Source organism: Equus przewalskii, chromosome 28, assembly GCF_037783145.1.
Source record: "Equus przewalskii isolate Varuska chromosome 28, EquPr2, whole genome shotgun sequence".
NCBI classification, from domain to species: Eukaryota; Metazoa; Chordata; class Mammalia; order Perissodactyla; family Equidae; genus Equus; species Equus przewalskii.
In genome coordinates this window covers 18,813,753-18,838,915 of record NC_091858.1, presented here as the reverse complement: position 1 = coordinate 18,838,915, position 25,163 = coordinate 18,813,753, and positions in this window count along the sequence as shown.

Sequence of the window (25,163 nt, the reverse complement as noted above, 5' to 3'; positions counted from 1 at the left end):
TAAACAACAAATTTATTTCCCACAGTTCTGGAGGCTAGATGTCCATGATCAAGGTGCTGGCAGATTTGATTTCTGGCATGCAGATGGCTACCTTCTCACTGCATCCTCGCTTGGCTTTTCCTCTGAGCTCCATGGAGAAAGAGAGAGGAAGCTCTCTGGTATCTCTTCATATAGGCACAGTAATTCTACTGTTTAAGGCCCCACCCTGATGACCTCATTTAATCTTAATTACTTCCTTAGAGGCCCCATCTCCAAAGACAGCCACACTAGGGGTTAGAACTTCAGCATACGAATTCTAGGGAGACACAAACATTCTGCCCATAAGAGGGATTTTTGAGTAGGCAATGGAAAAATAAGTCTTGGATTTGAGAGATATATTTGGACTGAAGATATGAATGATACATTTGGGAGTTATCTGCATGCCAATGAGACTTATAAACATGACACTGATGACATCATCAAGGAAAGGAGTGCAGATATTGAAGAGAAGGGAACCAAAGACTGTCCTGAGTTTTCAGAGTGGGTTTAAGAGAGAAATTGGAGACTAGATGTAAAGGCAATTCTTTTGAGGAACTCTGATGCAATGAAAAGCAAAGAAATGTGGTAATATCTAGAGGAAAGAATGACATCAAATTTTTTACTTTAGAGATGGAGGATTAGTAGAAAACAAGCTGACAGGAGTAATCCAATAGTAAGGGAAAAAGTGATGATGTAGCAAAGAGAGGAAACAATCACCTGAGTGATATCCTTGAATGGGTTAAAGGGGATGGGTTATGGCATACAAGTCAAATAAATAACTTTACAAAAGAGAAGGAATACTTTATCTCAGGGAAAAGTTGAGAAGGCAGAGTGAGTGAAGATGCTGGTTGGAGGGTTGATATGATTGCGGGAACAGGTGAGAGTTCTCTTCTGATTGTTTGAATAAAGTAGGAAGCCAGATTGTCTGCTGAGAATGAAGAAAGGGAGCAAGGGTTGGAGGTTTGAGAATGAGGAGAAGAAGGTGGGTAATAGTCATCTGAAAAAGTGGAGTATGAATGGACTAGAGAAAGTATAATATGATTTCCAGAAACCATTAAAGGGTTGACATGAATGTAAAGCAAGGAAGACCAGGCAAGCTGACTGTGATTTTTTCTTTATCTAAATTTACTCATGCAAGTTCAAGTGAGAGAGCAGGTAGAAAGTTGAATTTAACCAGGAAGTGGTTTTGTCAGAGAAAGACAAGGAGAAAGAGGTCATTGAAGGTGTATGCAACACTGTGATTATAATAGTTGATCATAGAATTTCAACTGGGTAAGAAGAGAAGTAGGATGCAGGGGTGTTCAAAAATAAAAGATGGTGGTGAGAATGGATTGGAAGTTCTGTTGAGGGCTAAGTGTTGTTTGAATTGGGGTGCTAGAGGAAGTGAGCTAGCAAGACACAAGGTGACGTCAAAGAACGGGAATCTTGAAATTGAGATTGTAAAGAAAATGCTGTTTTTGCTATAGACAAAGTCTAGTTATGGCCATAGGAATGATTGCAAATTCACAAGTTCTCCTCTGTGTATGTGTGTGTGTGCATGTGTGTGTATGTATGTTTTAATATACTCGGTGGAAGGAAAGAATAGTACTATATAATCATATCAGAGAGTACTTGAGTTATATAGAATTTCTAGAAGGTAGGTAACAAGAAAAAGAGTGCATGATTTTATCCCATCTTTATTAAAACATGGTTTTGATGACTAGAAATGATTTTTTTAAGAGTTTAACTAATAAATAAATCCATGGCTGATGATAGAAGTTCTGAATCTATAAAAAATCAGAACTTTGAAACGTATCTTAATCTTAACTAACTTTGACATATATAGCTATTATTCAAAGGTCTAAAATGTGTGGTCACTGTGCAGATCATTGCTCATGTGAAACCTACTCAATTCATAGACATTTTCAGTCTGGTTTCTAGGCATTTCTCCTAGCAATGAAGCAATACCTCCTTGAATACAAAATGATCTGTGGATAAACTGGAACCGTAGCTTTCCTGGTATTCTTCTGACCTTTGAGAGGCAAATGCAAAATCCAATATCACAGATGACAGATTTTTATAGGATCAAGACATGACCTGGAATTACTTTCATTGCACTTAAGTAGTTGCACTCTGATCTAGAAAATCATAGTTTGTTCATATCAATGGGTTTCCATTATTTCTGGTTTGATATTACTGGTTTAAGTTCAACTTTAAATACATTTCATTTGTTAGAAAGGTGTTGATTTTTAACACGGGCTGATGATATTTAATATTATTTCAATAATCTTTTGATGTCATCGAAAGATGTTTAGAGTAACCATATTCAGACCAGAGAATTATGTCTAAGACAAGATTTGATTCAATTATTCCCAGTCTCTTGCTGATGGCATTTCATTCTTAAATTAATTAATTAATTAATATTCCTCTGATCTGTAAAATTGCAGAACTTTGAAAAGTGTCTTAATCTCAACTAAACATGTTACAGAAAATAATTAAGGCAGCTTATGGCAGTCTGTACTTGTTATAGAAACTTCTTTGCCTTCTTTTTGCACTAAATCCTCTTATCAGTGCTTATTTATCTATCTCTTGGGTTTGGACAGCCTTCTCCACTACTTACTTGTACTTCCAAATATAATTCCTTGCTTCCTGAGGCTTTTAAGAGAAGCTCTGGGCCCACGATTTTAACTCCTTTTGGTCTCCATCTCTAGTGCCAGCCAAGTTAAGCTTGGCAACAACATTCCACGGGTAAAAGCATTTATATTCGTTTATAACATTGTGTGATAGTAAGGCTGAATATAAATAAGTATTTGAATGGGAAATCCAGGTAAGTCAAGTGGTGCAGGAATTTAATAAAGAATTAGGATCTGCCAAGGCTGTTTCTTTGCTTTGATTTGTTTTGAGAGGATATTTAATTTTCAAGGTCTTCTCAAATCCTGGGGATCAGAGGATAGAACGTCTTTACACTTGGAAACTTTCAAGGTGCTTCCCTGATCACAGTTGTAACGCCTTTGCAATTTTTGACCAAGTTTCTCATTCTGATCTCAAAAAGTAGATGGATAGGAAAGGGCAGAATATATTAAAGAAAACATTTTAATGTTTTGTTTTCTTTTGAGAAGGATTAGAGTTAGCTGTCTCCGTGGCGTGATTTCAGACTTCTCACATCTCTGAAATACCTTCTCCACTAACTCCTTGTTGTCTGATATTTCTCCATCAACTTTCTTCTTCAGTGACTTCAAGATTTATTCATGGTTAAAATGCAAATGCCTATATTTCACCTAACTAATCATTTCAGGCAAGTGTGATCAGCTTTGCAACTCCCTGCCCTCAGAGGGGGTTTTGAATGAGAGCTAGGAGAAAGGGTGACTATCGTGGAAACCACTCAGGGTCCAACCTTCTCCCCAACTGTACTAGTCATAGTCATGGCTGGTTCCTCCCTCCTCTCACATCCTCCCTCCCACCCTCCTTCTTTTCCTTCTTCCTTCTTTCTTTTCTCCCTCTTTCCCTCTCTCCTTCCTTCCTTTTTCCATTTGCTTTTCCTAGCTATATTCCTGTTGAGCTGATTTTTCATTTATAGAATTCAGAAAAATTTTCAGGATATGTCTCAGTTTTGATGAGTCTATTTAATATACATATTTTTCATTTCTCAAACTTGGGAGGCAACTTTAATTAGCAGATCTATTTCTTTTTCCTTGCATTTCCTGGAAGCTTTCTTTAATATGAATGAACTCTTTTCCCTTCTTCCACTTACAGGCTAGAATACAAGATTTCCCTAGAATGAAGAGCAATTGACTTTCTTTTGCTGGATCATCATTATCTGTCTGATCTATCTATTAACTTTCTTCTAAGAGATTCATAATCTATTTGTCTTTATTCTCTGTACTCGTTTAGCCTCTAATTCAGTGTTTGGCCCCATTTATTCTGATTTGTGCTATGTCAAATTTATTTATTATTCCTGTAATACAGTCGTCCCCCCTTAACCATGGGTGATACGTTCCAAGACCCCCAGCAGATGCCTGAAACCATGGGTAGTACCAAACCCTACATATATTACATTTTTTCCTATATATACATACCTATGGTAAAGTTTAATTTATAAATTAGGCACAGTAAGAGATTAACAACAACTCATAGCAAAATAGAACAATCATAACAATATTCTGTAACAAAAGTCACGGTAGATCATAGCAGCCTCAGCATACTATTTTTTCCTCTCCTTTAAGTCAAGAACTTTTACTTTTTCATTAAGGGGAAGCACTTTATGACTTCTCTTTGGCATATCTGAATTGCCAGCACCACTACTCTTGTGCTTTGGGCCATTATTAAGTAAAATAAAGGTACTTGAACACAAGCACTGCGATATCACCACAGGCCATCTGATAACAAAGATAGCTACTAAGTGACTACTGGGAGGGTAAGTGTATACAGCATGGCTATGCTGGACACAGGAATGATTCATGTCCTGTGGGATGAGCGGCACCCAGTGGGACAGCATGAGATTTCATCACACTACTCAGAATGACATGCAATTTAAAACTTATGAATTGTTTATTTCCAGAATTTTCCATTACCATTTTCCAACCATGGTGGACTGCAGGTAACTAAAACCATGGAAAGTGAAACCATGGATAATGGGGGACTACTGTAGTGTTGTTTTGATGCCCAGTTTGTCTTCAGAGCGTTGCAATCTCGTTTCTCACTTTATTTTGTTGTCTTATCCTTTCATCTTGGGTGTCTAGTTTTATTGAGTTCATGTTGTCCACGAGTTCTTCTAAAGTACAAATGACCTGTCATGGAGATTTTTTCCTGTTCTTTGGGTAGGGTTTAATTCCATAATTGATTCTTCCTTTTTGTTCCTTGTCTGTCTCTCTCTTTTTTGAATTTCACTGAACTTTCCTCTTTATTTTGTGTGGAATTTTTAAAATAAGAAAAGAATTACATGTTTCTTGTAACTAGAAAACACTACGGAGGTGTATAATGAAGGATTTTTTCTTGGCTATGCCTCCCCCTCCCCTGAGGTTACTATTGCTAATATTCTCATGTGTATATGTTCATATTTTTTTTTCTGCTATGAATATAAATATATATGGCACACACATATGCGTGCAAATGTGCTTTTCTATTCCTTTCAAAAATTGGATGCAATTCCATATACTTCTTTGAAATTTGATTTTTGAAACTTTGCTTTCTTAAAACTCAATCTACAATAAATCTCCTTCTGAACCACTGATCTAACTTATTTTTTAAAATAGCTGCCTAAGACTCTATTTTATGGATATGCTAAATTTTATTCAATTATACCACTATTAAGGACTTTTTTTTGTTACTGTAAACAATACTTCAGTAGATACTAAAGTGCTATATTTTTGTATATTAATGCTTTTATCTCTGTTCAGTTGATTCCAAAAGAGAAATTATGGAGGCAGAGAGTATGTGCTTTTAGTTATTAATAAACACTGTTGGATTACTTTCCAGAATGCTCATAACAGTTCATACTTGCGTTAGCACTGCATGTGTCTTTTTCCTCATTTGCCAGGCAGTTTTAGATATTATCAAAATTTTATTTTTTGCTATTATTATGGATGAAAATGATATCTCATAGGAAGTTTGATTTGCATTTCTTGGACTATAAATGAGAATGAGCAACTCTGCAAATGTTTACTGGCATTTCCTCTGCCAAGAATTGCCTCATTATATCCTTTGCCCATTTTTCTGTTGAGTTGCTTGTTATTTACATATAAATTTATATTTGTTCTTTGGGTACAAATTCTTTGTCCTATGTGTTGCACATATTTTTCTCCCAGTCTCTTATATGCCTTTGGACTTTATGTAATATTTGATCTTATATCAATTTTATTTTTTGCGATATTTTAACCTCAAGGATTTTATTCTCTGCAGAATGAAATACTATGCCTTAATCACATGTCATCTCTTGTACAGTTTTAATTTTGTTAATTTTTCCTTGGAGTTTCTAATTACCACGCTTTTTATATTTAATTCTACGTCATTTTTAATCCTTAATTTCATCTAATCTCTTTCATCTATGGCACCTACCTTAACCCAGGATCTCCTTTCTGGAGTCCTCTCCTCTTACGCTCCTCTATGGGCTGATTTCTCTTCCCCTGTGGCACTCCCGTCAATGTTCTTCGTTTCATTGCTCTTTTGCTTTCCTGATGCTGTTTGGTTTACTCTTCATTTTGCCGGATGGTGTCCTCAATTAACTTCCCAAGAAAGGTGTGAGGTATAGGAAATGTAGGTGTCCTTGTGTGCCTGAAAATAAAATTGCATTTTGCCTATGTACTTAATAATTTAAGCTGGTGAGAGAATTTTAGGTTGAAAGTTATTTTTCCTCTCCATTGTCTTATAACACTCAGTGATGCTCATTAAAAGTTTAATGCAAGTATAATTCTTATTTCATTGTAGGAGACTTATTTTTTCTCTCTGCTTAATCCCTTATGGAAGATTAGAGCATGCTCTCTTTACCTTGTTCTTAAATTTCACTTTGAGGTGTGGAACTTACAAAAAAATTCTTGGGGCCAGACTGGTGGTGTAGTGGTTAAGTTAGCACGCTCTGCTTCAGCTGCCCAGGATTCACGGGTTCAAATACCAGGTGTGGACCTACATGCCACTCATCAAGCCATGCTGTGGTGGCATTTCACATATAAAATAGAGGAAGCTAGACACAGATGTTAGCTCAGAGACAACCTCCCTTAAGCAAAAAGAGGAATATTGGCAGCAAATGTTAGCTCAGGGCTAATCTTCCTCAGCAAAAAAAAAAAAAAAAATCTTCCTAGTATTAACTAAATTCTTCCAATTTTAAGATTTATGACTTCTTTCAGCTTTTGCAAAATTTCTTGCATGCTTTAAAACATTATTTGCTTCTGTTATCGATTGAATTGTGTTCTCCCCCACCCTCAAATTCATGTGACTATGTTTGGAGGTAGGGTCTTTAAGAAGATAATTAAGATTAAATGAGGTCATAAATGTGGGATCCTAATCTGATAAGACTGGTGTCCTTATAAGAAGAGAAAGAGACACCAGGGATCGCTCGCTCTCTGTTCACACAGAGGAAGTTCTTGTGAGCCCACAGCAAGAAGGTGACCAACCACAAGTCAGGAAGAGAGATCTCCCCAGAAACCAACCCTCTCTGTACCTTGACCTTGGACTTTGAACCTCCAGAACTGTGAGCAAATGAATTCCTGTTGTTTGAGCCACTGCTCAGTCTGCAGTGTTCTATTATGCCAGCCTGAGCTGACTAAGAAGCTTCCCTCTTCTCCATTTTCCCCGCTTCACTTTTTTGGAATTCTCATTATTTGGGTGTTATGCCTCCTAGAGAAATCTTCTGGGTGTCATATTTTCATTATTATTTTCTATCTCTTATTTTTTATGCCATATTTGGGAGATTCCTTAATTCTATCTTCTAATCCTTCAACTAAATTAATATTTTAGAAATAATCTTTCTCCTGTCTATGAACTCTTGTTTTTTAAATTCTTAAATGACTCTAAGTTAATAATTAAAATACTTTAATTGTTGTTATTTTGCCACCAAATAAGTTCTGTTTTTTTTTCTTTCTGGAGTTGATTTTATTTTGGTTTATATTGGGCTTTTTCTTTCACTTTCAGACATTTTCAAACAATTTTCCAGCAAAGACTTTTGAGTACTTTTTGTGCCCCAGGCACTGTTCCAGGCACTATGGAAATGGTAGTAAACAAAACCAACAACTGTGCTCTGTGAGCTTTCATTCTAGATTGGGAAACAGTAACATATGAGTAAGCAAAAAATAACCATAATAAATTGACAGAGCTGTAACATCAATAAAATTCCAACTATGGGCCCTTATCCACGTGCTAGAGAGTGACTCGGAGGCCAGGGAAGACCCGCTTAAGAAAGCTGAGACCTGAAAGGAAAAACGCTGGCTACTTATATGAAGATCTGGAGGGAGAGTATTTCAGGCAGAGGGAAAACAATGATAAATGTCCTGAGGTTGGAATAGTCTTCAGAAATCTCTCATGAGCCCAAGACCAATGTGTTATAGGAGAGTGAGAAAGAGGGAGAGTGACATGAGATGAAGGAACTGAAGCTGAAAGGACTATTGTCACCTAGGGTCCTCCAGCCTTGGTGCAGGGCTTGGATGTCATTCTGAGTAGAAAGAAGTTCTTTGGATGGATTCTATCAGGGACATAAATTGTGATTACATTTTAAGAAGATCATTCTGGATTCTTCTCAATGGAGAATGAATTGTTGAAATCAGAATAAAAGCCAGGGGTGGAAGTAGGACAGTTAAAAGGCTATCGTGGGAGTCCCTGATGAAAGGTGACATTCATTTGAACTTTGGTGGTATCAGTGAAACAAGGAAATGTGGATTGGTTTGCGATAGCTTTTGATGTCAAACTTGATAGCACTTGCTTATGAACTGAGGAAAAGAAAAGGCAGCAAAGACTCATAGGTGTTGGCTTGAGTAACTGAGTGGCTGAGTGTGCCATTTACTAAGATGGAATAGAGCAGGAAAGAGGTTTGTGGGATGGTGGATTAAGAGTTCTTTGCTTTTTGAGGGTTGAAAAGAATGTACAACAGGTATTGTGATAGAGATTTGAGAGGAACCAGCATATATCAGCGGTACTTGACCCAATGGTATTATTTTTTGTCCATATCAAAGGATAACTTAAGAAAAGAAAGCTTGACAGAGAGTTCTGTGCACGTGGGCAGGGCTAGTGGGATGAAAGGTTTTTTGTAACAAAAGCACGCTGGGTGTTGGTCTTAATTCTGGAGCGCGAGTGAGAATGCAGAGAACCTTACTCTGAGGCCAACACTTATATTAGCTGTCCTACTTCTCCGCAGATGATTCATTCTAGTATTACATTATTACTAGCAAAGACCTTTTATTTTTCCCTAGAGTTTAAACATTTGCCTGCTAGCACTCTGTGTAAAATAGATATAAGTGGGTACAGCTTAAAAATCTCATGTGGAGACCTTTAACCTGTCTTCTCCTGCTGTTTCTTACTTTCATGCTCTGTCAGGCCATGCAGAAGTCCAGATCCTTCTGAGATGCTGATGAGCAGGCTTAAACCCTCCACTGCTGTTGGACCCTTGGCTTCCTTCTGTTTCCCACACTGTATGCTTTCATTATTCTAGAACTTTGTTGAAATATTCCATTCACTGCTGGCTCTGATCTTTTCTCTTTGTTTTTCTTGTATTTTAGCTTTCTTATGTTCTTATTGTTATTTTAACAAGATTGTAAAAGGAAGAAAGAAACACAGGTATTTATGTTGTCTGCCATCTTGAAATGGAAAATTTTAATTTTTATGTAGACAAAAATGTTTATCCTTTACAGAGTTGAATTCCATCTTTTTTTAACCCATTATATTTATCTTTATTTTTTTCTGTAATATTCTTACATAGTTTCCATCCCATTTAATTTAATTCTTTTGGTATTTAATGTAGGCGACACTTTATAGAACTTCTATATAATATGTTTCAATTCTGTTAGACTCTTTCCCCATCTTACCTGACATGTTCGTTTTACTCTCTTGAATGATGTACTTGTTTTTTGTTCCCTTTCTTTGTAAAATAAGTATTCTTTGGCCCTGTAAATTTTCACTTTTAGAGATTATGATCCCCACATATGAAGTTCTGAAGGTACTGTTCATTTTTTATCCATCTCTGCATTCCCAAAGGATCTGCCCTTGAGCTTTAAAGCACAGGGATCCAGGAAACGCTTGATGAAATGAATAGCTGAATGGGAACATTTTTCTCACTCACTTCTACTAACTATACCTGTTTACTTACTCATTGATTTATTGAAGAAACGTTTATTGAGGAACCACTGTGTTTCAAGCATTGAGCACTGCTAGACACTGGGGATCCAGAGCCAAACAAGGTTGCCATACCTTCTAGAAATTCGGAAATGTAGCACTCATCATCTATCTTATTTTGTGCGCTGTCAAATTTGTCTTTTTTCTCCAACAGAAGGGTAGTTGAGGGTAAAAGCTATTTCATATATTTCTTTGGAACTTATTCCTTTCCCACACCAAAAAATACACTGCACAACATTGTAAGTCTGTGTTCCCTCCTGGTCTGTGTTCTGCTGCCATCGAGGACCTTAAGATGCTTACCCTGAGATGGCATGTTCTTTCCATGGCTCTTTCTTAAAACCAAATTGATGGCTCACTTATTTATGTGCTTCTTCAAAACTTTTTAAAAAGTAAGTGTTCCAAAATATTATCCATTTAAATGTCGTGGTAGGGATGGTGCAAATTGTATTAGGTAGTGTCTGGAACAGGATTGTAATTTGTTTTCACCTGAACAGTGTTGGGCTGGAAGAAGACAAGTTCAGAGTTTGGGGAAATGATCTCCAGGGCAGGCAGAAATGAAGATCTGGGTTTGGGAATGATCTTTCAGTATTTTTTAGTAGCTCTTTCCGTTTCCTAAAGTCAAACACAAAAGACCCAGACAAGAGTACACAGGGTGGATGACAGCAAGTACCTAGGTCCTAGTGCCAGTTTAGTTGTCTTCTCTTTGTTAGCATTTTGCTGTGCCCTAGATTTTTGTTTTTCTTAACTAGCGAGACTCACAGAAGATCTATTTTTTATTTATTTTTTGAGGAATATTAGCCCTGAGCTAACATCAGCCCCCAATCTTCCTCTTTTTGCTGAGGAGGATTGGCCCTGAGCTAACATCTGTGCCAGTCTTCCTCTGCTTTATATGTAGGATGCCTACCACAGCATGGCTTGCTGAGCAGTGCCATGTCTGCACCTGGGATCCGAACCAGTGAACCCCGGGCCGCCGAAGCAGAGCATGCAAACTTAACCGCTGCACCACTGCACCGGCCCCAGAAGATCTATTTATTATCTCATGGTGTTTGGTCTTTTTCTCACTGCTGAGAATTTGGGTGTATCATTATGTCTTAAGTTTTTATTTATTTTTTCTTAATTTTAAAAATAGATAGTGGTGAGAGTGGAAGCTGGTCTTGAGATAATTGTTGTATAGATTACTTCACAATAGTGTGTGTGTCTGATGTATATTGTATGCAATAGGATACAACATAGTATAGTGTAGTACAGCAAAATGCACAGAATCTTTCTTACCTATTAATTTAGGTGTAGCTCAAATTTAATTCTGGTACAAAGCCTTCCTTGAACAACTATCTACAAGTCATTGCACCCACTTATCTATAATGTGTATGTAACACTTTGCTAACAATACAAGGCAGTTTATGATATCTGCTTAAATATTAGGAGTAATACAAATAAGGTAGATACCATGTATTAAGTATTCGTTATTTATTATATGCCAGGCACGGTGGCAGGCAAATCCAGATATAAACTCCCAGGAGGCAAGAACAATGTATCTGAGGTCATTGTATCCCCGTTACATCATGGTGTCTGTGTAAAAAAACCTTGAACAAAATAACGGAATTATTGCTTGATTTTTCGAGATAATTTTGTTTCCCATCTTAAATCAAGAATTTTAGAGATCTTATTATATCATTAGTTCTCTAAAGTATGTGAAAATAAATATAACATTGGATTGTACTTAATGGATATTCAGCCTTTAGGATGATGTGTATTCTTGTAATAGAATAATAGTAATTGGTAACACTTATTGATTACTTATTATGTGCCAGACACTGTTGTAATAATTTTGAAGGATTACATCTTTAATAAGTATCTTTTATACTTATTTATAATCTAATCTTTTAATTAGATCTTCATAATAAGTATCCTTATTACTCCCAGTTTCAGAGGAGGAAATTGAGGACTCCTCCCCCATGTTATGCTGCCTCGCAATAAAAATACAGCATGTTGGTTTTGTGTTTATGTAATTTTTCTTCAGCTTATGGTATTTTCTGTCTTATTTCAATAATGTAATGCATGGCAGACTGTATTTTTAAAAGAAACCAAAGGAAAAAAATGTTGGAGAAGATATATTTTCAATGGTATATGACTTCTTTATAAGGACAATCATTGGTTGAAAAGCTGCATCAACATAACCACTGATGGGGCGGCTCCTTTGGAATAAAAGAAGGATACTGAGGTGAGAATATGGAGGTATAGGAAATTGATTTATTGCCTCATTCAAGTTCAAGTGACTGCAGCAAAAAGGATGATACCAGAAAAATCACAAAATAATGCAAGCATTTTTTAGTTAGTTAGTGTAAATTTTCTAAAAATAAAATAGTTGTTAGATCTCCTAAAGGAATGAAAGAAAGCTCACCAATGGTGGGGACCAGCCCCATGGCCGAGTGGCTAAGTTCTCCCACTCTGCGTCAGTGGCCTGACATTCCCTAGTTCAGATCTTGGGCACAGGCCTACACACGGTTCATCAAGCCGTGCTGTGGTGGCATCCCACATAGAAGAACTAGAATGACCTACAACCAGGATACACAACTATGTACTGGGGCTTTAGGGAGGAAAAAAAATAAAAAAGAAGCTTACCCAAGGGTGAGGTAGAACAACATTTTTTAAGTTAAGTTCTGGTAGAGACTTGCCAATCCAGAATATTAGCATGTGGTTCTGCTTATTGAAAACTTCCTTCTAAAGTTATTTCCTCCTCATTTTTACAGTGGGTAATTGGGTATGAGAAAGTCATGGTATCTAGGATTTGAAAGTGTTTATTTGAGTATACTGATAACTCCAAGCAAATGTATGTCACTTCTTAGCTTCAAAATAAAGTGTTAGTTAACCATCGCAGCATCCTAAAGAGTTGAGATCAAAACATTATTCTCACTGTGTAGGTTGCTTTAGGCACAGACCAGATAAGTGCCTTATGAGATCGCTGGCAAGCCAGGGGCAGCATGGGAATTAGAATGTCAGACTCCATGTGTTCATTTTGGCTTTAGTTGAGGGATTCTCCCCAACCCCTGTGCAGACCTCATGACAAATGGGGAGGCAAAGGTGAAGCCAAGAATCAGTGCCACCTGGGTCTGCCTGAGGCTCCCGCTGTGAATTTCTGTGTATCTGGGGGGGAATTGAGAACCCCGGAGCCTATAATCTAACCTCCAGATAATAACATAAACAATCCATTTTTTTCAAGTTCATATATTTCTTTGAGCTGACAGCCTCATCTCCCTAGTTCATTGCCAAAGGCTAACACTGTGCTGAGCTTTACCGCAAAAATCTTCAGCACTCTACAAAACAGCTAAAAGAAAGAGAAATGACATTCTTCTCTTCAGGTAAATCTATAGTTCTGTTTACTACAGAAAAGTGCAATGCTTACTGAAAAAAGGTCTATGATTCTACTACTCATTCTTTAAAAACCAACCGATGTTAGGTATACAAAAGGTATCAATCAGCTAAGTGGAATTCAGCAGAACTGGAAAGACAGAGTGACAGGATAAAAGGAAAGACTGGAGGCAAACGTATAGTTCCAAAATATTTGTGGCTTTACACTGAAAACAAAAACACTACCGAATAGGTCTGCATATTGAAAACATATGCTCAGATTCTGGGGTTTCCCAGTTTTTAAAGAAAGTTGTAAAAATATAAATTGTCCAATATTTTCTTGTCATACGTAATCTGATTTATGAGGATTGTCAGTTGCAATAAAACAGATCAGAACATACTCATTTTACCTTGTAAGTGATATGATGTTATAAATTCTTATCTCAACTCCAAATGTACCGAAAGGTACAGAGAGAAGCTTTCAAAGACACAGGAAGACACTAGAGCTGACCTACTGTGAATTCACCCAGAAGGAAGAAACGGAGAGGTGATGAAGAATACAATTTATTTTTCACTTATTAGAGAAAATACAGAAAATTTTGAAGTAAATAAAATTTGTGTATCTTAAACCAGAGGAGGCACTTTATTTTCCTCAATATTTTTCTATCCAAATACATACATTATTAAAACAAAGTCATTCTTCACATACATTTTGTAATTATTTCATTTATCAACGTATTGCAATGACTTCCTACATTTTTTCACTATTGTTTGAATACGTGGTTTAAAAACACTACATCTTAGTCCATCATTTATGGTACTATAATCTATTTAATTGCTTTTGCATATCTGGTCATATGGATGTTTTCAGTTTGTACCTATTATAAATAATACCATGATGAATGTATGTCGACTGAAATTTTTGTGCATATATTTTATATTTGACTATTTTCTTAGGATTTTATTTCAGTGTCTTCATTATTGAATTCTTAACTTTTGATTGATCCTTTGGATGGTTAGAATTTGATGTCTAGATTTTTCATATTCAAAAATATAATTGACATACATTTGAATTCTGGCACATCTGATACTGTATTTTTTTGATCTCCACATATAAGAAATATTTTGTGTGTGGAGTTATTGGTTTTTAACTACCTAAAACTCTATGGTTATTGGTCCATTGCTTCCTGGTATTTATTGTTATAGAAGATTCTGAGGTTTATCTGATTTTTCTTTTCCTTGGTAGGCAATTTTTTCTAGCTAGTTAAGAACTAAACCTATGTTATTTTCTTTTCCCTTGAAATTATGAATTTCAATGAGATCATTTCAGGTTTTCATTCTCTGTAATATTGCCTGTTAATCATTGAGGCTTTTTCATCTGCAGACTCAAGCTTTTCTTTTGTATAGGAATACATTGTCCTGTTATAAATCAGATTTATTAAGTTTCTCTTGAAACGGTTTCTTCTTCAAGAACACAAATTATTTTGCATATCATTTTTCCATCAATTACACCTACTTTTTCTTCTCTCATGATTTTAATCTCTGCTCGTTTCGTATATGTTGAAGGAAGCTACTCAGGTTTGTTCTACACATTACTATTCCATTTTCAGCAGTGTTAGCTTTGTTCTTTAGTGAATCTAATCTTGAGTGATTCTAATCTCATGAAGATATTAATTTTACCATTTTACTTGTAATTTATTTCCTTTTTATTTCTACTTACCTCCTAGCCAAATTCCTTTTCATATCAGTATGTTGTCTTATCTTCTCATCTAACAGCTTTTATTTCAAAGGTCTATACTTCGAATTTTATTGGAAGCAGAAAGACAATGTTTCTAAAATCTCATTTCCTGTGGTATCCTTTAAAAGGATCCATTCTTGAAGCTATATTCTTTCACATTAAAGAAAAATTTTCCAATCTCATACCTTCTTTGCATTTTTTATTCATTCTTTGAATGGGAAGTGAATCCAGCCTAGTTATGGCTAGTAAGCGGGGGTGTTACGTCAGTAAGAATTGCTTTAGGCTGAGGTCAGAGAAGGCACCACAGTGTCTTAACCACACGGAGCTTTTTATTGTCACATGACCAGAAGTCCAGAGCCAGGCAGTCCAGAGCTTCTGAACCTCCAACCCTAGTATGACTTTTATTCTTATGGTTGCAAAGTGGCTGTACCAACTCTAGGCTATATATATATATATATATATGTATATATATATATGTATATACACATATATAAATATATTTATTTACATTTATAAGGACAAGGAGAAAAAAGTTGGTGTCCATTTTTTTTTTAAGTTAAAAAATAGTATATTTGTGGAAGCTCCACTCAGGACATTTCTTTGTTTCGTTGCTAAGAACAGTGTCACATGGCCACTCACAACTGCAGTTCAGTTTGAGGACATACGTCCTTTTAGCTGGTACAAACCGTCATGTCTTTAAACCAGGGATGAAGATCAATATTCACAGGTGGAAAGGCATTTGCCATCTTGAGTTACTTGGACTACACGTAAAAAGAGAGCTACACATGCAGGAATGTCTCTGGCCACCTGAGAAAGCAGCGCCGGTGAAGAGGGGCACCCTCAATCCCTCTTCTCTGAAATAGAGCACAAGGGTTGCCTAGGGTGGGGATTCTTATTTCAGCTTCTTGAGTCTTATTGCTAGCAGAAAACTTTGCCAAATTTTGCAAGTAGGATATTAGTTTTTGGTTGTGTGATTCTTTTCTTCACAGATGTCCTAATGAGAAGATGGAAGAGACTCATTCAGAAATTTCAGTGTTCGTTCTGACAGGATGATATACAAAATGTAGCATGACATGGGAGTATTTGATTAGTTAGTGGGCTCTGAAGTTAAAAAAATTAATGGATGGATTTGAAAGTAGTATTTGTTAATTCCTTCTGTGTAGTAAGTACTAGGAAATATATAAAAGTGAAACCTATTGATACTGCCTCTTATTATCAAGGACAAGTGAGACAAGAATATAAATAATTCTAGACTATAAACTCTTTGAGGGCATTGCATATGCTTTGGTAATATTTTTTCTTCCAAACTTGTTTATTGCCTCATTAATTGAAGTAGATAGTCATTAAAATTTTGCTAAATTAGCAATATGAAACTGAATTCTGGAAATAAGTTTAATGATAAAGATATGTATACTGTGCTCTGGGGCACAGAGTGAAAACAGCTTTCATACCAGGTGATCTGTGGATGTGGTGGCCCTTGTGCTAGGCCTTTCAAGACAGGTAAGACTCTGTCAGGAAGGAGGAGATGCTGAATGACACAGGCCCAGGGACTAGTATGAGCAGGAGTGTGGTGTTCAATGAAGGAGGCAATGAGTGGATGGAGAAGGAAGATCTGGCCTGCATCATAGGGCCTCTTGACCTGATTTTTATTCTGTGGACAATATGAAGCTTTTGAAGTTCTGAGAGAATGTGCAGGAGATATGTAGGATGAAATGGAGAATGAACACTGGAGACAGAAGATTAATCTGGATCTTCTAATTGGTCTCCCTGACTCCAATCTTGAGGATTTAAATAGGGCAATAAGCACATATATTATTATTGTTATTACTATTTTTGAAGAAGATTAGCCCTGAGCTAACATTTGCAGCCAATCCTCCCCTTTTTGCTGAGGAAGACAGGCCCTGAACTAACGTCCATGCCCATCTTCCTCTACTTTATACGTGGGACGCCTGCCACAGCATGGCTTGAGGAGCAGTGCATAGGTCCACGCTGAGGATCCGAACTGGCGAACCCTGGGCCACTGAAGCAGAGTGCACCAATTTAACGGCTGCACCACCCGGTCAGCTCCTTCATATATTATTTTGAGAAACTTCAGGTGCTCAGAATTGGGAAAATTGTCTTCCTTATTGTATGACACACTCTCTTCATTTTCGATGCATAGCTTGTTTTCATTCATTGATATATTTATTTATTTTTATGTAAAATAATGTAATAAGCACTGTGAACACAGAACCCAAACTAAACATATGGTACCCCCAAACACCTGGTACCCCTATGTTTTTCCAGCTGATTTCTGTGCTAACCAGTTTTTTCTTTCCTGTCCATATGGGTTTATTGCATTTGTATATATTCCTTAAAAAGCATTTTTAAAAGTTGTTTTTAACTTTCTGGAAAGGTATTATGCTGTATGTAATGTTTTGGGACTTATGTCTCTCAGTTATTATTTTACTAAGATCTATACTATATTTTGAAAAATGTAATTTCTTTTTGCATTTTTAATTATTTTTCTTCTAGTTGTGGTGAGCTTGATAATGAGCCAATAGTAATTAAATTAAATTACATAATTAATTTGCCTAGCTTAGTTTGTTGTCGCTGGGACAAATTTATGAGAGGGCTGGGTCCAAACTTAGTTTTATTTATCATGGCCATGAAATAGTGAAATCTGTTAAATTCAACCTTAACTTAATATCTGTGCTACCGTCTAGTAAATATCAGTAATAAAATATAAACAACACCTTTTTGGCTATGCATCACAGGACATTTCCTCAGATGCCCCATAATGAGACAATTTTAGCAAAATATCATAAATTTCATGAATTTGTAGTTACCAGCCTCCTAATCAGAACAAGCATTAAATATGTGTTAAAGTAGTAAATAGTGGATGTTCCAGTTACAGCCGCATATAAAGATGATAATTTGGGGCCATGCTTTAATCTCTCAGATCAAACAGAGCTGAGTAGGAGAATTTTGTCCTATTTGACCATTCGAACATTCTTTTTTGATATCACCCTAGAAGGAGGGTCCTGGATCAGATAAGTTTTTTTGTTTTAATTATTCTACAGCTCTAGGAAAAATTTTGGGCTTAATTAAGCAGAAACAATTATAATGGCCCAATTTCACAAGAAAATATATAATTTCACATGCATTTTTCCAGCACTAAATCACATAATAAGAATGTTTTTCCAGGTATTTGTGTCTTTCCTGGGCAGTGGCTTTCTTTGGTACCTGGTACTCTTCCAGAATTAAGGGGACCAACTTAGCCCAGTTTGCCTTGGCCTTCCCCAGTTTCAGCACTGAAAATTCTGCACCCCACTTGGGGCTGTGCCTGTAAAGGCTTTTTCAAGCACCTAGGATCATGTATAGTTGGGTCATCAATAAAACATGCTCTTCTGGTGATGAATTTCAGATATATTAGATTCTCATTTACATTTTAATACAACATTTGTATATTTAAAATTCATATTTTATAGTATGTATGAAAAACCTAAAATATGAATATTTAAAATTCATCCTTTTTACTAATCTGAATTATAGAATATTTATAAAGGCGTTTTATTTCTTTAAGTATATATAGTAATTTGAATGAGAAAGACTTTCTCATTTTGCTTTAATGAATAAATGAAATGATTTATGTTTCATATTCAGTTGTTTGTATGTAACGCATGAAAATCATTTATTCTAGCCACACTTAGATTTAAAGAGCTTCCTCTCTTAATTTTATTTCTCTAAAAGGGCTTAGAAAAACTTATTCTTAGAGAGAGAACAGAATGTGGTAGTTTTAAGCATGTCTTCTGGAAGCAAAATTCCTGAGTACTAAGCCCGACTCTTTCACATACCAGCTGTGTGATCTTGGGCAAGTTGCTTAATCTCTTGAAGACACAGTTTCTTGATCTGTAAAATGGTATAATAGTTATTGCCTTCATAATAGGTTGTTATAAAGAGTAAATGAAAGAATGTAAGTAGTCATGGGTTTAAAGTGCCTGATACATAGGAAGTCATCGATATTTTGGCTGCAAGTAGCTACAAGATAAGTGGAGCCCAGATTTATGCTGGAACAACATCTGCTCTATTTATTTTGTATAATGGGAATCAAGATTTTAAAATTAGATTTTGGTGTGTGTATTTGATGACTTTCTCATTAGAGAATTCCAATACATATTTGAGAAAAGAATTCTAACATCCCTGGCCATCTGCCCTTTTAATTCGGGACTCAGGTGGAAAGAGACAGCTAAACTGAGGTAAATAATATCTTCTATTAGCCCACGTCCTCTGTCAAATTTTTCTCAGAAGATGGGGCAATAAATTGACAGTGTTTGCTCACGTTCACTCTCTTATTGTCTATATGTTTTACTAAAGTAAATGTTGAATTTTTAATTGGTTTCAGAACGATTTAATCAGACAGTGTTTGTAGTCTGGTCGTAAACAACACACTGTGATAGGCTTGCCATCTGTTCAAGATAAAAATGAAATCCCCTTTGAAGAAGCAGGCAGTTGGTAGAAAGATTTTAATGAATGTTTAATGTTTTTGTATCTATGTGAGGGGCTTATCGTGACAGCAACATAAATGTTGTGCAAGCCCAAGGGCTCAATCTTAGCGTTTCGATTCTTATTAATTCTCTGTTGGAGTATCGTATTGTGAATTTCTGAAATTGTACACTGAAGCGATATAGGGTAGACTTGGTCCAGTGAAATGTTGGCTCCAGTCAATTTCTGTTCTGAATCTGCTCACTGCCTGGTTACCGCCATCCAATAGCATGAGTCTGTTGATTGCAAAGTGAGTTTTCTCCTTTGGGAACCAACCTTCTTTTAGATATTGTTTTTTAAAATTATGCTTTATGAATGTTAAGAAATACTCTCATCTATTTGGAATCTAGGCTGTGTTATCCTACTGCTTTAATATACAGTAGTTTCCTCGCTGATATACATTCTAACAATATTTCTTTCAGGTTTGAATGGCCTTGCTTCTCTTTCCTAATGTTTTCTTTCCACAAAATGTGGACCCGTTAATGTATCCTGCATGTCTTCTATGACCATTGCTGTTTCTTCAAACTGAAGTACACAGTCCCAGTAAACTCAGTAAGAGGTCCAACCAGGGAGCAATTTTCTAATTTAAGACTGTCACTGCATATCGTTTGGCTTCTCCTTGGATTTCTGATTGAGGTGGTTACAAGGATATTATAAAAGAGGAATGAAGTAGAAAGCTTTTCCCCAAATGTGATATCATGAAGTATATAAACTTGACCTACAATGTGAAAATTTAGTATATTTTCTTCAATATAAAATGCTATTTGGCACAGTATATGTTTCCCAGTGTCACGTTGCTACAGGATAGTTGCCTATTTGTCAGAAACTATTTGTCAGTTTTCTCAGTATCTGCGGGTGGTGAGTATGCTTCAAAATTCAGAGAAGGAAAATTGTGTGCGCACAGGGATTTGTGCAAGTGCTTGACAAGAAACATGACCTTATTTCTGAATACTTGGGCAATCTAATGTGCATAATCAGGGCATTTGCTAGATTTCTTGCCATCAGAGATGGTTTAATCCATCTTAATTAGTGATAGTGGTCATCATTACAATTTAGAAATCAAAAATTTTCCAACATATTTTATCTTCTAATGATTATCTTTTTATCAAAATCAATGTAATTGACATATAAAAGAAAGCAAAGAGAATCAGGTAACTATGAGGAGAAATTCTGCTAAAAAAATGTTAGGATACAGTAGTATGCACATATTTATGACAGTAGCCTTGTGGATTGGAGAGCAAGTCAACTAAGGTATATAAATTAGGGAACTTTTGGCTGCAAGTGATAGAATATAGTATTCAATGCAGCTTTAGTAATAGAGACATAATTTCACATGAAAAGAAGTTCAGAGACAGATAGTTCCAGGGTTGATTTAAGGCTCAGTGGTATGAGGGTTCTGCATCTTCCTTTGTTCCATGGAAGAAATTCTGTCCTAGAAGGTCCCAGCTGACTTCCCTTTACACTTGGCTACTCAGAATTGGATAACACTCCTACTGCCAAACCCTTACTGACATGGGTTCGGGAAGGGGTGGGTAGAGCTATAGTAGGCTGGGAACAATCATGATTAAGCCCCTGGAGCTACGCCCCTTCCCTGAGCGTGTTGCCATCTCGACAAAATTGGAGTTCTGTCAACAAGGAAGACTGGGCTGGGGCGGGGATGGCTGCAGAGGATAACAAATAGCGTTTACTGTGCAAGCCAATCAAGAGCATGGACAGGAACAACAAATGGCCATCTCTGACTATTTTAGATATTCCAGTCGAATTCAAAGACACGTTTAACAAATGCGTTAGTCAGTTGTATAGAAGTGACTTTCAATGATTATTTTCTGCTATATTTGTTATAAAAGTACTGAGTTTCCCCTCATTTTAAGCACTAATTTCTCTTAGGATATCTCTGTTTGATACTATCAGGTGAAATATATCTTCTTAGGTAAAATTATTTTGCAGATGTTCAATATGCATACCAGTAGTATGATATGAATAAAAATAAGACTCAGAAGAATTTTTGGTAGCATTTGCTTAATCACGCAAGCTGGAGTTGGTTTATCTTTGATGCATTAATTGTCTCATGTTGAGGGAAATTAGGAGAATTTTCCAACTCTTTAAGAGGGCCAGGCTGCCAAATAACCCTCAAAATACTTTTCACTTGCAGAAAACTCAGTAAATTTTTCTATTTTAGTCATAAAACTTTCAAAACCCATGGCTTGGATAGTCAGAAACATGCAATTTTTACATTTTGTGAAGTGATTATATTAAAACATTGGGTGACATTGCATATTTTATTTAAAAAATAAAATCTCGGGGCTGACCCCATGGCCAAGTGGTTAAGTTCGGCATTCTCTGCTTTGGTGCCCAGGGTTTGTGGGTTTGAATCCCAGGTGTGGACCTACACCATTCACCAGCCAGGCTGTGGTGGTGTCCCACATAAAATAGAGGAAGATTGACACAGATGTTAGCTCAGCAGCAATCTTCCTCAAACAAAAAAAAAATAAGATTGGCAACAGATGTTAGCTCAGGGTGAATCTTCCTTAGCAAAAAAATATAAAATTTCATACAGAGTGGCAACATTGCAGAATCACCAAGAGCACAGCCTTTGGAGCCAAACTGTCTGGGTTTAAATCCTAGCTCAGCCTTTTACTAGGTATGAGATTTTGAGAAGGTTGTGTCTCAGGCTTCTCCTCCATAAAATGGAGACATCCAACTGCATCAGGGTTATAATGGTGATTAAGTAAGTTATTTTTATTTTCTTTAAGTAGCATCTGGTACACATGCATAATATTTGTGTCAAAAAATACAGATATGCCTTGAATTATAGGTGTATGCTTTTCTTATTAAATATATTAGGAGAATCAGAAATCTTTTAGAAAAAGTTATTCTCTAAATGCATTCCTGCAGCATGTAACATTTTTTCACCCATGTGTGCATACATGAAAGTAATTATTCAATAAACATTTATTTTGCAGAGGAAGATTCACCCTGAGCTAACACCTGTTGCCAATCTTCCTCTATTTTGTTTGTGGGTTGCTGCCACAGCACGGCTGCCAAGTGGTGTAGGTCTACATCTGGGAACTGAACCTGGGTTGCTGAAGTAAAGTGTGCTGAAATTTACCACTAGGCCATGGGCTGGCCCCTTAATAAATTTTTAATGATCATCTATATTGTATTATTCTTTCTAGATGTGAGCTTATTGACAGTAGCAATAACTTCTTAATAGTCAGGCAGATAACACATTGTACCACTCAATGATGCTGATGATATGACGTAATTTATAATGTTCTATAATACGCAGGGAGAAGTCCAAATTGGCAAATCCATTGTCAGTATCAACATATGGGTAGACAAATGAAAACTATAGTTGGCAAAATTATTGACTATGGGAACAAACTTTAGTATTTATTCATTTCTATTGGGGTATAATATATATACCCTATAATGTAAGGAATAATTACGTTACTTAAAAATGAGATTTTTTTCATGATAAGTTAGGTATGAACAGGAAATGACACCATGGAGATGTAGAGAGGCATACTAAAGCAGAAGAGATTTATGATGCTCACAGGTCCTAGAGGAGGGAGGCGCGCATGCCACACAAAGGGCTGCGTGCGAGGAGCTCAAGGGAGCTGACTCAGTCAACAGGTGCGGAGCCGAGGGAAAGTGAGGACCTGTGAGAAGGTGCCTTTGTTGGGGGTCAGGGTGGGGTATTATTGGTGAATGTGAATGTCCCAAGGTCACAGTCAGGAGAGGGAGAGAAGGGGATCTTGGGGTTGGGCTCTAGCCTTATCACTGAGACACCTGGTTGCCTGTGCAGTGTGCTCACAGCCTGTTTGTGGGGATGCAGAGGCATCAGGAAAATAGGAAGTTTTAAAAATTTACCCTACCCAAATACTTTCACTAACTGTCCAATAGCACTTTACTATAACAGTTAAGCTTTTAAGGATTAAAGATGGTAGGTTTTGTCTTTTAGGGCTATATGTCTTATGGCAAAAAAAAACTATGAAAATGATCATAAACTAAATAAAACTAAAAGAAATAAAACTGAAGACCATTAATAACCTATGTGAATGGGTGAAGGATTGTGGTCTGGAGGATGAGAGAATTTTCCAGGGAGACGAACCAGGTCCTGAAGGTCGGATTTGGATGAGGGGAATGCAATAGGGGGTGGGAGTAAGGGGACCCTAGCCAAGGTACAATATGGGGCTTGTCACTGTCCTTGTGGTTGTTGACATGGACATTGTTCTTCATGGGACTGCCCTGATTAAAGGTGAATTTTCACGTCAATGCTAATGGCTAATGGAAAGTAAGTGTGAACAGTATGTTGGGGCTAGATCCTAGAGGGCTTTGACAGACAGGGAGAATGTTTTTAATAATAGGTGTTGACAGGTAAAAACGATGCTCAAGGAGATTGACTAAAAGATGAATTAAAGAGGAGGAAACCCTGCAGCCTGCAAGGAGAGAGAGAAGAGGCTTTGTAGCAAAACTGGGATAAAGGGAAGGGAACCTGAACTGCAGGGAGTAGTGACAAGAAAACAGAATGGAAAGAATAGATATGAAAGATCCTGAAAAGAATGTGTTAATACTGATCAGCATGTATCTAAATGGATTTATGTGCGAGTATTATTGGCTGTTTTACATGCTGGTGTTCCCCTTCATTAACACAGAAAATGAAAGACTCTTGATTTGGGTCCACGATTCGTATTTCAATCTAGGGAAGTCTGACTGCTTTAATCGTATTTATTCATGGCTTTAAACCAGGTAGCAACTCAAAAATAAAATTATGGCTTTTATTTCATGCAGAAAGTGCAGTATCTGTGGATTCAAGTGAGAGCATAAGACATTTTTCCCCCAGTGATTTTAGAGACTGAGCATATATTTAAGAGGTTTTTTTTCATTACACATAATCACACTCTAATTTAAGAAGAGTATTCAGAAGGTCCCATAAATTGACCTACATCATCTTGTTTTGATCCTCAGAGTAGTATATTGAAAAAAAATATAGTACAAAGAAATTTGCCTGTGTTTGGGTGGCCATGAAGTTCTCCTCAAAGTTGTGGATTGCAGTTTGGCTCAAAACATCGAATAAAATCCTCCTTGGGTTTGATTCCCCCAAATTTGCTGCCATTTATGGTGAGGTGATGTTGATGGTTAAGTTAATATATTATAATGAGTTATAATGTTAAAAACTTGAGTCTTAAAATTATATAGTAAAAATCCTTTAACATTTTTATTCCCATCAAAAAAAGGGAAATAATTATAACACAAGTGAAAGTAGATAAATCCAACTTATAAATCATAAATAATTCAAAAAGAGGCTTTATATATTTACATAAGCCCAAGAAATGCTCACATAGCTCTATGAGGGGACAGATATAAGGGTGTTGATTGCAGTGTTGTTTGACTACTGAGTGTTGGAGGCACACTGGATGTCCATTATAGGAGGAATGGAATAGGAAATTGTGTGCCCATTTTGGAATATGGTACAGCAGTTAGCAAGCCAGAGTGGACTAGATACACACGTGGAATTATGAGTGAATACTTGAAAATACAAGGCTGAGTGAAAGAAGATACAGATTGAAATATATAACACAGCACTATTTATGTAAAATACGTTTTATGAGTACAACAAAAAAAATTAAATATTTGAAAATGGTCAGCTATGGGGATGGGGTGGAAGTGGGAATGAGGAACAAGAGATGAGACCAAAGGCTATAATACTGTCTGTGAACTGAAGAGTATGATTTCTTGA